Below are 16639 nucleotides of genomic sequence, written 5' to 3'. Positions count from 1 at the left end.
TACCAGTTTTATTTTGAGAGTAAAGTCTTAATTTCGCTAAATAGCTAGGGTCAAAGTCTGAATAACCCAACAATGAATTAAAACCTAATTAGAAAGAAAAAAGAAGCAAAATGTGCTTAAGGGGATTGGATTAGATCCACAAACCCTTTTTGTACTTTTTTTTTTGATGAGAAAACATTGCATTAAAGAACAACGAGAGTACAAAATACAAACCAAACAACTAAAAAATAGAACCGAAACAAAAGAAAGTACAGAATTCCACACTTTTCGATCCTCATTTCTTCTTCCCCATTTCGCAATCGCATCAGCTGGAGCATTGCAATCTCTAGGTACACAGGTGAACAAGATTCCTTCGAAAATGTGCTTAAGTAGAACCCTTTTTGTACTTGGAATCACTTTGATGTAAATAAGTAAAAGGCCAGCGCTTTGGGGAAAGCTAAATAATTTCCGGGCTGTAAAATTTTAAAGGGAATATGTATAATTTTAGAGATTTTCCTGGGAAATAAATTTTAAGGGAAATAAAAAAAAACACTCCACCTCACCTCAATCTATCTCCACCTCACCTCACTCTCTCTCCACCTCACCTCACTCTATCTCCACCTCACCTCTTTGTCTTCTCCGATTTGGTCGCCGACCGAAAAATTTTCCGGCCGGCGACCATTAAAAAAAAAAAAAAAATTTTTTTTTCACTCACTCTCTCTCTTTAAACTCCGGCGAAGGGTTTCCCTTCGCCGGAGTCCCGGTCTGTTGAAGACCAGATCTGTTGAAGAACAGACCAGTTCCGGTCTGTTCTTCAACAGACCGGAACTCCGGCGAAGGGAAACCCCTTCGCCGGAGTTTCTAGAGAGAGAGAGAGTGAATATTTTTTTTTTTAATGGTCGCCGGCCGGAAAATTTTCCGGTCGGCGATCTAATCGGAGAAGATAGAGGTGAGGTGGAGAGAGAAGTGAGGTGGAGAGAGAGAGGTGAGGTGGAGAAGCTATTTTGCTTTCCCCCTAAATAAAATTGTCAAACAAATTTGACCAATTTTTGACCAAGTCTTCACACCCCGGAAACTTTTTAGCTTTCCCCAAAGCGCTGGCCTAAGTAAAAATATTGTTTGAAAAAGGAAAAATATAAAGACTAGGGTGCGCCATTGCCAAGGTAGTCTTCACATGGGTCACCCCTGCCCAGGAATGGTCTGGAGACCAGGCTATATATCTCCACGTATTAAATTCAAACTACATATTTATCTATTGCTAACTCATATTTATTTATTGCTAACTCTAGCTACCGTGGTAGAGTATGTAGACTTCCAACCCAAAGATCAGGGTTCAAATCCTTTTTCCTCCAATATATTGATTTTAATTTTCATTTTTGTTTCAAATTATTAAGTGATCAGTAACTATAGAAAATCTTGTCTTTGCTTGGATACGTTTTTGACTATATAACTTTTTCTGCTTCAAATATCACTGAGTAATCATAATATGAAGACTTTAGATTAATAAATTATAAAATTATGCAACTTTTTTGTCATTGTAAGATGTATAATATTTGATGAAGAGTCTATTGATATTTTGGTACTCAATTGAGTTATCCGATGTTATGTTAATTTATAAATATAAGTCGAAAATCGGTTTTTATTGTCTGGTGAGATTAAAAAGATAAATGTTACGTCATATTAACTTAAAAAATTGTCTTGCACTGTATCTTGTAAGTCCATGTACATCAGAAGTAGAAGTTTATTGGATAGAGATTTTAGACTTGCCCAGTCTAGCATTGAATCCTGGTTCCGCCCTGCCCCTGCCTGCGGCATTTGTATATTCCCACATGAGTATTTTTCTTTTCAGAGTATGGACATTTGTTTTTTTTTCATCTTCATATATATATATATATATGTTACCTCTCCAAGCTGATATAGCAGATTATATCACCTGGTCATTCTTCTTTCTATTGTTTAGTTAATGTCTTTGGTCTTTGCAAGAGTACAATATGTCTATGTTTCTTTCATATTGAGGTGTGAAAATGGAATGCCATCTTGAGTTACAAATTCTACCCTAGGGTGCACACATATTTTGGTTAATTTGCTAATTTTTAGCTTTCAACGTAATGTTAACACACAAAAACGAAAAAACATTAATGTTTCATGGGCGAATTCCTTTGTTATTGAAGAAATTCGAGGTTTTGTTGTTTATTATTTGGTGAATTTTCTAGGTTTTGTTGCGAAATAAAGGTAGTAGAGATAGGTTGGATTAATACAGAGAAGCACAGATAATCATGTGTGTCGAGTAAGTTCTTGAAGATCGTTATTTACTTGTATGAGGAAATTTGCATGTGCCCTAATATTAAACAATTCTAGTTTGATTTAGCCTCTTAAGTTTTGTACAATCTTTCTCTTTGTTAATTTTCTAATCAAGATATATGTTTTGTAATTAGTCTGGGACTCTTTGAAAAATATATACTAGATCTTATGGTTAGACTCTAAGGTCCCTTCCCTAGTGATCACATGAATTTATGTATGAATCAGATTTTTTGATTAGAATCTGAGTTTTATGTTGTTCATGCCACAATTGGTAAATGTGAAGATGATGAGAGCTTGAGTTGTGATGATGATGCATCAAACATGTTAGTGGATCTGTGGATGAGAGGGACTTATTAACTTAAATTCGGTTAGTTCAGTTTAGTCTTTGATTTTGTAAATTGATAAAAATGATCTTTGGAGTCCTTCAATGTAAGAGCCCCAGAGACATCCAAACTGGTAGCAAATGAGTTTCCACGAAGCTCGGGAACCTTTTTCCTAATATACAATCCTCTCTAGATTGACCTACAGAATAAACCTAATATTCTGTGTCGATTGAAAACATAAAATATTTGCTGCAAACTTTTTTTTGTTGCATAGTGTGATCACTAATTTTGTCTAAGAGTATCTCCAATGTCAGAATCCAGTGTATCTCTAAATAATTCGGTGTTAAGTCTCATTATTGGACATCAAATTTATCCAATTTCTATTTTGCCAATTTAGAGATACACAGTTCTCGCAAGAGGTTCTTTGAAGTAGAGAATACCCTTCTACAAAATAATTTTGAGAGTTAAAACCTTTGTGATATTTTGGTCGCTTCTTAAATTGTATATCTACTTTATATGCCAAGGGTTCATATTTTATATCATAAATATTTTGATCTCTAAACATGTTCATGTTATAAATGTGATGATATAAGAATTCTTCTTATCCAAGGAAATATATAAAAATGACAAATGTTAAACGAAGCTCCATAATTGCTTCACAAAGCTATTTGCCAGACACAACTATTTATTTTTCATTAAATTGCTAACCAACACCAAAAATTGGTTTGTTGGTTTTATCTAGCAAATATCTCTTGTAATCTTATATTGCTAAATACAATTATGTTTTAACTTTCCAAAATTATTCACTAGACACAACCTTTTATTTTATTAAATTATTAAACAAAAATAAATTTTAATTTATTAGTGTTATTTAGCAAATATTATATTGAGAATCTAAAAAAAATTACTACAATCTACACCTGATAAATTACTAATTTCACAATAACACAATCTATGTTTTTTTGTATATAACCTTAACATTGCACGAAAACTATTACCAGTCACCAACTCATAAGTGGATCAGCCACACCCGATCCATGGAGCAACCGATTGACCCATAAAGAGACCTAGCACGAAAACTATTACTTTGTGCATTTGAATGGGGCTATTGGATTTTACCCTGAATTACAACATGAAATGATCTGATTGGAATATAATATTTTTTGGTTATTTATTAATATTTGGTTAACTTTTTTGCTTAATGTTCTAATAAATTTTATTTATAAATAATTAATTATGGTAATAGAAATTTGAACTTCAAAATTTTTGGATAAAAATTTCTGCTATATTTGATTTTTTTCGTGTAGTGTTGGTTTAGCAATTTAAGACAATATTCAATTAATTTTATTTAGTTATTTTATCTGATAATTTATTTAGAGTTGTGTATAGAATTGAGAAGAAATTCGGTTATATTTGATTTTTTGTGTTGGTGTAGTTAGCAATTTAGGACACTATTTTAGTTAGCTTTATTTAGTTATTTTTGTCCCACAGCTGTCCTTTGTAAAATTGAAGTTGCATATGGTAACATCCATAAAAATCTCATGATAAATAAGATTGTTCTATTGGAATTAATACATGAAAAGTTCAGGATCAAAGATTTCATAAATAGAACATGAGTGTTTTTTATTTCATGCATAAGTTCATAAATATTTTACCTTCCCATGAGCCTATTTCCTGTGCTAAATTCGCGAGTGAGCTAGTTTGTAGGTTAATTCATGGTTGATTAAAACATTGTGCCGTCAGAATAAAAACTCTTGGGGTAGTGGAAAATGGAGACATTGGAGTAAACTAAATCACTAGTGGTGGGTTAAGGTGGGTTAAGGTGGGTTAATTCGTGGGTTAACCCCAATTTCTTGATTGTTCTGGTTAGAAAAACAATCTTTGTTTTTAACAAGCTAGGCGTCAAATAAGTTTGCAACATGTTCTCTAAAGAATTTTAGAGACACTCTCTTCTTCAAGATAAAAAATACTCCTTGACTAATTAAAAATATCAGAAAACCTAATTAAAAATATGAGGAAAAATATCAAGAAATATTCAAAGGAATAATAGAAACTAAAATGTAACTTCATATGTTCGAAATTTATTTGGCAAACGTTGTTGACCTTTCCTTTTATTGGGATTCGTGGGTGGAGCTCCCGTTTTTTTTTAGAAATTTTCAAAGCAATTAGTCTTATAAAAAATGTAACTTGGAGTGTTTGAAATTTAGAATCTATTTGAAAAGATTGAAAAATTTAAGCATTATGTAATTGTTCTTGCAACTTTCAATCAATTCAAACAATGATTTGCAAGACACTGCAAGGTCATTACAAGACTCTGCAATGTGTTTGCAAGACACTGCATACTGAATAATTAGCATATAAGAGTAATTTTGGTGAGAATTTATCTATGTAGAATTATAGACAGTTCTAGACAGTTCTGGAACCATTGGTAATAAGTGTGAGAAGTATATATAATTTTGTTATTGAATATGATCTTTTAAGTCACATGAGAAATTGAAAATTTAAAAATTGGCCCGTTTCGTCATTCTCCCTGACTTGAGTTGTCTTGCAAGAAACTAGTTATACTCTAGGGGCGATCTGAAAATAATCCAAAAGTATATCTCTACAACTTCATGAACACAAACTTTCTCCATCAATGTAACAAAAATGTATTTCTTTAGTAGTTCTTAAGCTTTGGTTATTATAATTGGTTCCTAGTTGTAGGATATTGTTAGTGGAGTTTGGAGATAAAGAAGGAAAACAAACTTTTCTAAATTTTGACATCACTACTTCTATAAGGTTAAGATGGTAATTTAATCTTTTGGGTTAGAAATGAACCTCAAATGGTGGAGGGATACTAGAGGGAAGTTAAATCTCTTATAAGGTTAAGATGGTATTTTAATCTTTTAGGGTTTTTTTCTGAGTTATTATTCCGGGTTGGGCTTGGTTTCATATTTTGACCCGAATTTTGGGCCTTAGATTATTGCTCCATGTTCAAATGTTTTAGGTGTTGTTTGTTTTTTGATATTTTCAGATCTGAAATCTGAATTGTAATCCAATTCAGATTTCTGATGTTTGTTTTTGTATCTAGCAAAATCTGAAATTTCGTCTGAATCGATTACATGTCTGAATTTGGCCGAATAAATGTCCTCACATTTTAGACTTCAAAATAAGTCTGAAAAAAGTCTAACTTTTGAAATGCTGTTAAATGAGGCTTATACCCCCCGTGTTCTAAAATTTTTTTTGTACCAACTCCAGAAACTTCTACCGGCGACCACCACCACCATCAACATAACACCACCACCACAAACAACACCACCGCCACCACCGACATAACACCACCACCACAGGTAAAAAAACAAGAAACGTTACGATTTCAAACACACCCCACCACCATAATAGACACCATTTCTGCCACAAGAAGGGCTTTATGAACCGTCGTCGGCCACCACCACTGCATGAGTAGCTTTGTGAACCCTGCCGGGTCGGGTGAGGGTTATCTTGTTCGAAATCCTTGTCAGATCCGGTAACGATCTAACTTTGGCTAATCTTCGGCTAGAGAGAGAGAGGGTGAGCAAAAACAACAACAGTTGCCACTCCATCATCAACTGCAACATCATCCGAAGTTAACACAATCTTCTTACTAATATTACGTGATTTAAGGTTCGGATGAAATTGAAACTAACAAAGAGGGGATGATTAGGAAAGTAAAATCTTGAGAGATGCATGAGAAAGTAAAATCTTGCTAGGATTTGGATGATTAGGAAGCAGCAGCTGCCGTTTAGGAAAGAGGGGATGAGAGAGAATGAGAAAGTAAAAAAAAATGAAAAGTAAAGGATAGGGTTTGTTTTCTCCTTAAATATATAAGTGGGGTTATAAATGTAATTTGGTTAATTCAGATTTAATGATTCAGATGCGATAAACAAACATCTTACTTGTAAACTAATTCGACAAATTCAGATTCAGCCAAATTCAGTTCAGATAATTCAGATCAGATAATTCAGATTCAGATAAAAAAACAAACAGCACCTTACTCAGATTTTCTTGTCTTGAATTTTTTAAATTCTGAAACGCAATCATGGAGGTATTGTTCATTAATTCTTTGCTTATATGTTAACTAATGAGGCCTTGAACTTAAATTGCAGGCCAAATGTTGAATACACTCTTTATACAATTTTGAATACAATCTTTAATCCTTTGAATACAATCTTCCCGCAATTGCAGACCAAATGTTGCACTAAAATGCTGAGACAATTGCAGCCGATATGCAACTCCAAACTGCTGCAGTTGCAGCCCAAATGGTGCTCTAGTGGCTGCTGCAATTGCAGCCCTAAATGGTCCTCAAAACTGTTGCAATTGAAGCAGCAATTGCATCCCAGATGCTGCTCAAACTGGGGCTGCAATGTCAGCCTAACTGTTGCTCCCAAATGTTGCAATTGCAGCACAAAATTGCATCCCGGATGCTGCTCAAACTGGGGCTGCAATGTCTGCCTAACTGGGTTAACTCAATCTACTGCTTTGCATCCTCCGATGCGTTTGGATAATGGTCTTCTCTACCATCACAAAATAAAATCCACTATAAAAAGATTAAAAATGGAAGTAAAAGACAATCAACGCAATTCCACCAAATTCATAAATAAATTCTATTACTAAAAGATCCAGAATAGATCCAAAATAATTTCCATTACGATAGATTCCTATTTTGATGTAACACAAAAATGGCATGCTTACATACAATCCCTTTAGACTTAAATAGACAATAACTACATCGGACTTCAGTTTTAGCTTTCATGAACAAAACAATAGATTTTATGAGTCCTTCTTGCTCTCCAAACTTAACTGTCTCTTCTACAACATGCTCCACCACAATGTATGTCTTTCTAACTGAAATCAAACAACGTTATAGTTGACCAGTCAACTCTGCTTGAAACTCTTGAAATTTTGATATTGTGTATACCCTTTAAATTTGTTCCTTCATTGTTAAATGAGTCGTGCAATGAATCGTATTTGAGAAAGACCTTAAATCAACCATTACTTCATTTTCAAATTTTTTATTTGAATCATTCTCACAGTGCTCCACAAATTGCTTCCAAGTCATCATTGCATTTACGTATTCATCAAAAAAAGCATTGATATCTTCATTACGCTGAGTGCTAGACATACCAGTCCAAAAGTATGGGTTTACATAACATAAAACCCATCGATTGCTTTAATACATAACAACCATTCAGATTCAAAACTCTGAAAACTAAACACACTAAGCACATATTCACTCTATAAACACATCTTATAAAAAAATCAGTAGAATATTAACAAAATCCTAATTGAGATGTTCTTATTCATGAACATTGAAACTAACAAAACCCCAACACATCTTATCCACATATCAATAGAAAAATTAACTAAACCCTAAAACATTAATGAAATGCCCTTCTTCCTAAACATTGAAATGCTCTTCCTCTTAAAAGAAAATCTAGGTTTTTGTTAGTCAGACTCGCCTTCAACATGAAGTCGAGTCTTGCTTGAAGGTAGAGATAACACAGACGAAAGCAGGAGATAGCTTCGGCGAGAGAGTGAGATGGCCAAAGAACAATTTTGGCTGAAAACCTAAAGTGTGAAATTTCTTAGGGGAGTGTTACAATGACCAAATCCTTGACTTAATGATTCATTTTCTCTAAAAGACAATTTTTTCTCAAAGTTTGACTTTAATTTAGACCGTTCTTTTACCTGTTTGACTCATCAAGTGAAGGATGCACACTTAGCAGTTCCCAATTTCTTAAGGAATTGAAAGTGTTTTGAAATTTGGAGGGTGTTCGATCTGGACAGTGAGTTTTCAACGGTCCAGATGCTGAATCAGCTAGTTGACTGCATATATCTTCCAATAAGTAACCCAACATGGTAATGTATTGATATTGGATTAGGCCTAGTTGTGTTGGGCGTAGTTAAGTTGGTTGAATTTTCAAGTGTTCTCATTTTCAGGCTGATATGTGATTTCATCATTAATACCTGGGGAATTTAGCGATACCCCCTCAACGCTAATGTCCAATTAGTGATGCCCCTATTTCTTAATTGGATATTAGTGATTTTTTTTTACACTTAAAAATACGAAAATAGCCCTACACTTGTTATTTTTTTCCCTCTCATATGACTACGACCAACTTAACTCTCTAACTTCGGTCTTTCGATAAATTTTTGTATCTAATTTGTAAGTTCACGGACGACAAAACACTCTAACTTCGATCTTTCATGAATTTTTCTATCTAATTGAAAGTTCAACTAATAATTTCTCTTCTAACATTTTAATTTTCGTTCAATTCATAATTTGAATTTGAATATTTATTTTTTGAATGTATATGAGTAATAATTAATAGAAAAAACAACAAATATCAAGAGGTCTTTTTCAAATTGTTTATACTCGGAAACATTAATTATAACATACAACTTTAAACAAATGAGAAGTTAAAATATTTTTTTAGAATTTATGATTTTTATTTCGAATTATTGTGATTTATTATGTTTAAATTTTCGATAACTTTAATGCTAAAGTAGAAAACAATGGATAAGAGAGAAAAAAAGTAGGTGAAAAATGAAGATACGTCGACAAAACATTGAAGAGGTATTAGAAATCGAAAAAAATAGACAAAACAATAAGCATAAGGGTGTTTTTGTACTTTTAAGTGTAAAAAGAAAGGAGTTTCACTAATATCCAATTAAAAAAGAGAGTATCGCTAATTAGACATTAGTGGTGAAGAGGTATCGCTAAATTGCCCTTAATATCCTAAAGTTGAAGTGAACTTTATAACAGTCTCGCTTTGTTAAAGGCACCACTTTCTACTTCTTTTCCTAAATTTGTTTTGAGAGAGGCGCCTTTAATATTTTTCAGAATTAAATCTAAAATCTGGACAAGTAGTCCAATTTTACGTATAGTCCCACATCTGTAGTGTTTGAAAGCTTTCAACTCTTTATATAAGGGTAGGTGACATTAGTAGTTGTCCCTTCGGGGACATCCGATAAAATTGGAACGATACAGAGAAGATTAGCATGGCCCCTGCGCAAGGATGACACGCACAAATCGAGAAATGGTCCAAATTTTTTTTTGATTTCTTATCTGAAAACAGATTTCACCCTTCTCACATCTTTTGAGCTTTTAATTTATTTTTATTTTTCATACAGAAGGTGAGATTTCTGTCTCTAGCCCGAACCTCCCATAACATTTTATTAACTTTTGATAAAGAAACAGTAATTTTGTTGACGAGTTTAGAAAATTAACATCCAGAAATACATTAATTGGTAACTTAGTAGTCTAAATTTTCGCAAATAATAAAATTTGGAGTTTCTTTTATGAGTATGAAATCTCAATTAGAAGGTGGCTACTAGATGTTTGTTAAAAAGTTCTGAATCGATAATTGAGTAGGTAGTCAGTGTATAATTTAGTCGTACTTATCTTTCTATTCATTTTGAATGAACAAAGCTTTCCTTTGATGAGTCTGGGTAGTACTAGATTCCTTTCCTTTTTTTATGTACAGGTAAATACTAGAGAAGTAAAAAATGGTTGGTTAGGAGAAACCGATGCCTTTCGCTCCAGTACAGATATGCTACCATATCAGTATGCAATAAGCCAGGGGTTTTACCTCTTCGTTACGCTACTTTTGGGCTGGTATAGTTTGAACTTTGAAGTGATGGAGAGGCAGAGAGTTTGTATTTATTTTCTCTCTTTAATTTTCATAAACTTGTGTATTTTTTTTCTTTCAAAAATGGAGGTCTCTTTAAAACTTCCCCAAATTTTAAGCAAACCGGAAAGCCCAAGCTAATACTCTTAAATTCATCCAAAATACGAACCGGTTATAGCCGGTGAAAATATTAAGATGGCCGCTTCGCCGGTGGAGAATGAAGTTTCCATTATGCAAAATTTGGAGTACCAGATCAGGAATCCAACGAATAAGTGTAAAGGAACCCGATACAGGGGACTGTTAAATCGTTGGTGGGTAGTATGAACTTCAAGTTATCCATTTATACTGGAACTGTGGCATCCATACGCTGTCGTCTTGTCGATGAATTGACAGATGCCCTAGTATGAACTTTGAGTTATCCAATTATCGGGATTGTTAAATTGTTTGTTTGTTTGGTCGTTCTTCTTCTTCTTCTGCTGTTTTACATTCTCCTTGGGCACAAGTTCCTTCAAATTCATACCATCAGTAGATAAACCATCCTTACTGGTCATCGAATGGGTAGCAAAGTTCCTTCAAATAACAATTCATGAGGCTCGTAAACAATATATTTTTCGGAAGTCCAGCGGAATATTTCTTGAGTAGCAAGCAAATGATCCAATTTATGTTTCACGTGATCAACAGCTTGTATTTATTTTCTCTTTTTAATTTTCATGAACTTGTGTTAAGTGTATGACTCGTGTTTTGTCCTTCAATTCCATCTCAGACTATCTTGTAGGATGAGAGTGTATATAGATGAGATATTCACGCATGATCAAATTGCTCATTACATGAATTTTATAGCTGCATGTTTAAACTATCTCGTCAAAGTGCAGGTCTTACTTGAGTTGGCTGGAAACAGAACTCCCTACCAAAGGCAATTGCAAGACCCAAGATTCCACTCTCGCCTGAAGAGGACACATTGATCAGTTCAATTTCTGATCCCCAAGAAGGCATTACAGTATTAAAACAAGCCATTGAATAAACAGAGGAAAATGAAGATGGGGTTAATCAAATCAAAATCCTTTCATGAGCAAAAGATAGTTCAGCAGCAGAAAACTCCACATAGAGTCTCTCTTTTTACAGAACTCGTTCCTGTAATAAGCTCAACTCTGAGTCTCTGTCCCATTGGAAAAACTAAATAAGTGTTGGGAACTTTGATTATAGGATAAAACCAAAATAAAATAACAAGCTGAACTGAGAACTGAATGACTCAACTTTATTGACAATAGCTTTGGCTTAAATAGCCATCAGTACACTAACTCAAAAGAAACGAGAAAACAGCCACTAAGCTAGAATTAAGCAAAAGTGCTAACAGAAACTTGGACCAAGTCAAAACAGAAAAATATCCCTAAAGACTAGGACTTTATTCAATTCAAAATTCAGATAAACTCTTTCATTCCCTCCCTTAAACTAAACGCCATGAAGCAATTAGTTTACATCAGAAATTGAACAGACTCCCAATAGCTTTCGAAGATTCTGAAAAACTTCAAGTTTCAAGGGTTTTGTCATTATGTCTGCTATTTGATCCTGACTAGCACAATGAACTAATTCAATTTCCCCTTCTTTAGTAAGATTTCTCAGGAAATGAAATCTCACATCGATATGCTTGCTGCGACCATGCAAAACTGGATTTTTTGATAGTTTGATAGATGAACTGTTGTCACACATTACAGTAACACAACCTCCATCAGAATGCCCCAACTCTTTCAAAATTCTCTTTATCCAAACTCCTTGACAAGCACAAACTGCAGCTGCCACAAACTCAGCTTCTGTAGTTGATAAAGTCACAATAGGCTGCTTTTTTGAACACCATGAGACAGCACTTGAACCCATTAAAAACACGTAACCAGATGTGCTCTTCCTGTCTTCAATATCCCCTGCATAGTCGCTATCTGTAAATGCCAACAATTCACCATCTCCTCCTTTCTTATAAAAAAATTCCATAGTTCATAGTTCCTTTTAAATATCGAAGTGCCCTCTTAGCTGCTTGTAGATGAATCTCCATTGGTTTTGCCATATATCTACTAATGAGACAAGTAACGAACATCATGTCAGGCCTCGTGGCAGTGAGATACATTAAACTACCCACCAGCTGCTTATAATGTGTCTCATCAACTAAGTTTCCATTTCCATCTCTGCTCATTTTGAAACCTGGAACTATTGGGGTGCCTACTGAATTACTTTCAATCATACCAAACCTTCTTAAAACTTCCAATGCATATTTCCTTTGACATATATAAATACCATTAGACTTTTGTAGCACTTCGATTCCAAGAAAATACCTCATCTTCCCTAAGTCTGACATATCAAATTCTCTTAACATAGAACTTTTAAATTCAGACATCATAACTTCATCATTACCTGTGAAAATCAAATCATCAACATAAACACTAACAATTAGAATTTTTCCTTCTCCGCTTCTCTTGGTGAATAGTGTTTGCTCACTATCGCACCTTTGAAATCCTTCACTAATGAAATGTGTTTCGATTCTACTAAACCAAGCTCGTGGAGCTTGTTTTAGTCCATATAAGGCTTTGTGTAACTTGTAAACTAGATGCTCACTGCCCTTTTTTTCATATCCTTTTGGCTGTTCTACATAAACATCCTCACTCAACTCACCATGGAGAAAAGCCGACTTGACATCCAACTGGAAAATCTTCCAATCTTTATGTGCAGCTAGAGCAATAATCATTCTTACTGTATCCATCCTTGCCACAGGTGCGAACACTTCAGTATAGTCCACTCCGTATTGCTGAGAGTATCCTTTCGCAACCAAACGAGCCTTATACTTATCAATTTCTCCATGTTCGTTGTATTTGGTTTTGTAGACCCACTTTACTCCTATTCGTTTAGCCCCGGATGGCAGCTCAGTGAGTGTCCATGTATGATTCCTTTTAATGGACTGAATTTCACTGTCCATGGCTAACCTCCAATTTTCACTTTTCACAGCTTCTTCAAAGTGCAATGGATCAGTTGACACCATCAATGCCATATGTATTTCATCCTCAAATTGGTCTTCACCACTAACATAGTCACGCATCCATCTCGGAGGTTGCCTCTCACGAATATGCCTTGATTCCCCCACTCTCTCTTCGCTTACACTAGAAATAACTTCTTCTCTGACTTCTTCATCACAAGTGTCTTCTAGTTCTCCATCAATATTTTCTTCATTCCCAATTTCAGTCACCCCATCATGTTCGCCTTCATCATCATTCCATTCTAAGTCCACTGCTATTTGTGTTTCATAACTCACATCCCAATCCCATCGCTTTTCTTCTTCAAAAATGACATCCCTACTTACAATGATTTTCTTAGAAATTGGATCAAATAACCTGTAACCTTTTGATTCATCACTAACTCCCAATAAAACACAGGTAATGCTTCTATTATCAAGTTTTGTTCTCTGCTCTTTTGGAATATGAACATGTGCTATGCAGCCAAATACCCGAAAATGACCTACTGAGGGTTTCACTCCACTCCAAGCCTCTTGTGGTGTAACATCCTTAACTGCTAATGTAGGACACCTGTTTAAAACGTAGATAGTCCAATTAACCGCCTCAGGCCAGAAGGTCTTCGGAATGCTTTTCTCAGATAACATGGAACAAACCATATTCATTATGGTTATGTTTTTCCTTTCAGCTACCCCGTTCTGCTGCGGAGTATAAGCAGTGGTTAATTGCCTCTTGATTCCACTTTGTTTGCAAAAATTATTGAACTCATTTGAATTGAATTCCCCTCCTCTATCAGTGCGCAAACACTTAATAGATAACCCTGTCTCCTTTTCAACCGTAGTCTTAAAACATTCAAAAGAGTTAAAAGCTTCTGACTTCTCTACCAAAAAACACACCCATGACTTTCTACTATAGTCATCAATAAATAACAAAATGTACCTCTTGTTGCTGTTAGATGTAGGAGTGATGGGTCCACAAATGTCGGCATGGATAAGTTCCAACTTTTGAGTTGTTCTCCAAGTACTCTTCTTTGGAATGGGGTCACGGTGTTGCTTCCCATTAATGCAGTCTGTACAGGTCACAGTGGTGGCAGAAAATTGAGGAAGTCCATGTACCATGTTCTTATACAGCAGGGTTTTTAAGCCTTTGTAGCTTAAGTGCCCATAGCTCCTATGCCAAAGATGAGGCAGATTTTGTGTCCTTGTTTGTAGGCATTGATCCGATCGTCTATGAGAGGGAGCTTGAGACTGAGTGAACAGGATAAACATCTGGTTGACACTCATGTTGGTTTGAATTATCAAACCCTTCTCGGGATGAAATATCTTGCACTTTCCTTCTTTGATCAAAATGGCCAAGCCTCTTTCTTGCAGCTGCCCTATACTTAAGAGATTATTTCTTAACTCAGGAATATAGTATACCTCAGCAACAACATGACTTACTCCATTCACAAGTAGCTTCACACTTCCCTTTCCAATCACATTCATTTTAGTGTTGTTACCCAGTTTTACGGAATGTCGAAATGTTTCGTCAAGTTCCTTAAACATAGTTCGATCACCACACATGTGATTAGAACACCCTGAATCAAGAAACCATGCATCTTCTCTTCTGGCCTCATGCAACTCCACATAAGCCATCAAGAGCATTTCTTCTTCCTCATAAAGCTCTGCATAATTTGCTTCTTTGTTACCAAAAGGACATTCATATTGGAAATGTCCAAGTTGATGACATCGATAACACTCCACAATTTCCTTGTTGAAGTTTGTTCTACCTCTCCCTCTTCCTCTTCCTCTTCCTCTTCCTCTTCCTCTTCCTCTATAGATACCACGACCATGACTTCTTCCTCCTTCAATTGTCACTTTCAAAGCCTGATCCTCATCATTACGTCTTTGAAACTTCTGTTCATGTACTATTAATGAGCTTTGTAACTCATCAACACTAAGAGCATCAATGTCCTTTGACTCTTCAATCGAACAAACGATATAGTTGAATTTCTCAGTCAGAGAACGCAGAATTTTTTCGACTACTTTAACATCCTGCATATCTTCTCCATAAATTCTCATCTTGTTGGCCACTGTCATAACCCTAGAGAAGTAATCTGTTACTCCTTCACCAGATCTCATTTCAAGAGTTTCAAATTCTCTGCGGAGAGCTTGAAGATGAGACCTCTTCACCCTTGCATTACCTTCAAATTTTTTCTTCATGGCGTCCCATATATCTTTGGCAGTATCCTTCTTAAGAATGGTGTCAAGCACCATTCGATCAATCGCCTGAAAGAGATAGTTCTTCACCTTCAGGTCCTTCAACTTCATCTCATCATTCTTCCTTTTTTGTGCATCTGTTTGCACAGATTCATTGGTCGAATCAATATAGCCAGGCTCAATCAACCCCCAAAATTCCTTAGATCGTAGAAATTTTTCCATTAGCATACTCCAGTGATCATAATGGCCATCAAAGCGAGGAATGGCCGGCTGAACGAAACTCCCTTCTGTAGTCATCTTCCTTGCTGCTGCAAGAACTTCAAAGACTGCTGCTTTGATATTGATTTTTCTTCAGGTTGGCTCTGGTACCAGATTGTTGGGAACTTTGATTATAGGATAAAACCAAAATAAAATAACAAGCTGAACTGAGAACTGAATGACTCAACTTTATTGACAATAGCTTTGGCTTAAATAGCCATCAGTACACTAACTCAAAAGAAACGAGAAAACAGCCACTAAGCTAGAATTAAGCAAAAGTGCTAACAGAAACTTGGACCAAGTCAAAACAGAAAAATATCCCTAAAGACTAGGACTTTATTCAATTCAAAATTCAGATAAACTCTTTCAATAAGCACTAATTCTAAAGACTTAAAAATGTCTCCGATTTTACCGTTACAATATTTGAAAGTCTCAATCAAGATATACTATTTTACATTCTCTTCTAGCCATAAAGTCCCATTTTACATATAGTCCCACATCGAAGGTGTTCTATAGTTTTCAACTCTTTATATAAGGCTAGATTACCTTAGTATTTGTCCCTTCGGGGACATCTGATAAAATTGGAACGATACAGAGAAGATTAGCATGGCCCCTTCGTCAAGGATGACACGCACAAATCGAAAAATGGTCCAAATTTTTTTTTTATTTCTTTTCTACGAAACATATTTCACCCTTCTCAAATCTTTTGAGCTCTAAACTAAATTTCTTTTCTTCATAGACAAGGTGAGATTTCTGTTTCTAACCCAAAGTACCCACTGCATAGAACATCTTATTTTCTTTTGAGAAAGAAATATCAATTGATAATTGAGTCGTCTGAATCTTCGCAATAATAAACTTTGGAATTTTTTTTGTTATGAATATGCAATATAAATTTAGAAGCTGCACTCAAGATGTTCGTTAAAATGTCTGGATTGATAATT

The 16639-nt window shown here is 35.0% G+C and overlaps 2 non-coding genes across 2 annotated transcripts; both read left to right on the top strand.

The window, feature by feature from the left end:
- The first annotated feature begins 9573 nt into the window (after window positions 1-9573).
- On the top strand, window positions 9574-9676 carry LOC147558679 (U6 spliceosomal RNA). The gene has a single exon (XR_015235531.1). It is a non-coding gene; the product is annotated as a U6 spliceosomal RNA (small nuclear RNA).
- Window positions 9677-16254: 6578 nt separating this feature from the next.
- On the top strand, window positions 16255-16358 carry LOC147558678 (U6 spliceosomal RNA). Its single transcript, XR_015235536.1, has one exon. It is a non-coding gene; the product is annotated as a U6 spliceosomal RNA (small nuclear RNA).
- The last annotated feature ends 281 nt before the right edge of the window (window positions 16359-16639 follow it).

Source organism: Eschscholzia californica, unplaced genomic scaffold, assembly GCF_041429995.1.
Source record: "Eschscholzia californica isolate CP2 unplaced genomic scaffold, dmEscCali1.0.p SCAF_2, whole genome shotgun sequence".
Taxonomy (NCBI): Eukaryota; Viridiplantae; Streptophyta; class Magnoliopsida; order Ranunculales; family Papaveraceae; genus Eschscholzia; species Eschscholzia californica.
The sequence above is the reverse complement of the archived record's forward strand: the minus strand, read 5'-3'. Positions and strand labels throughout refer to the sequence as shown.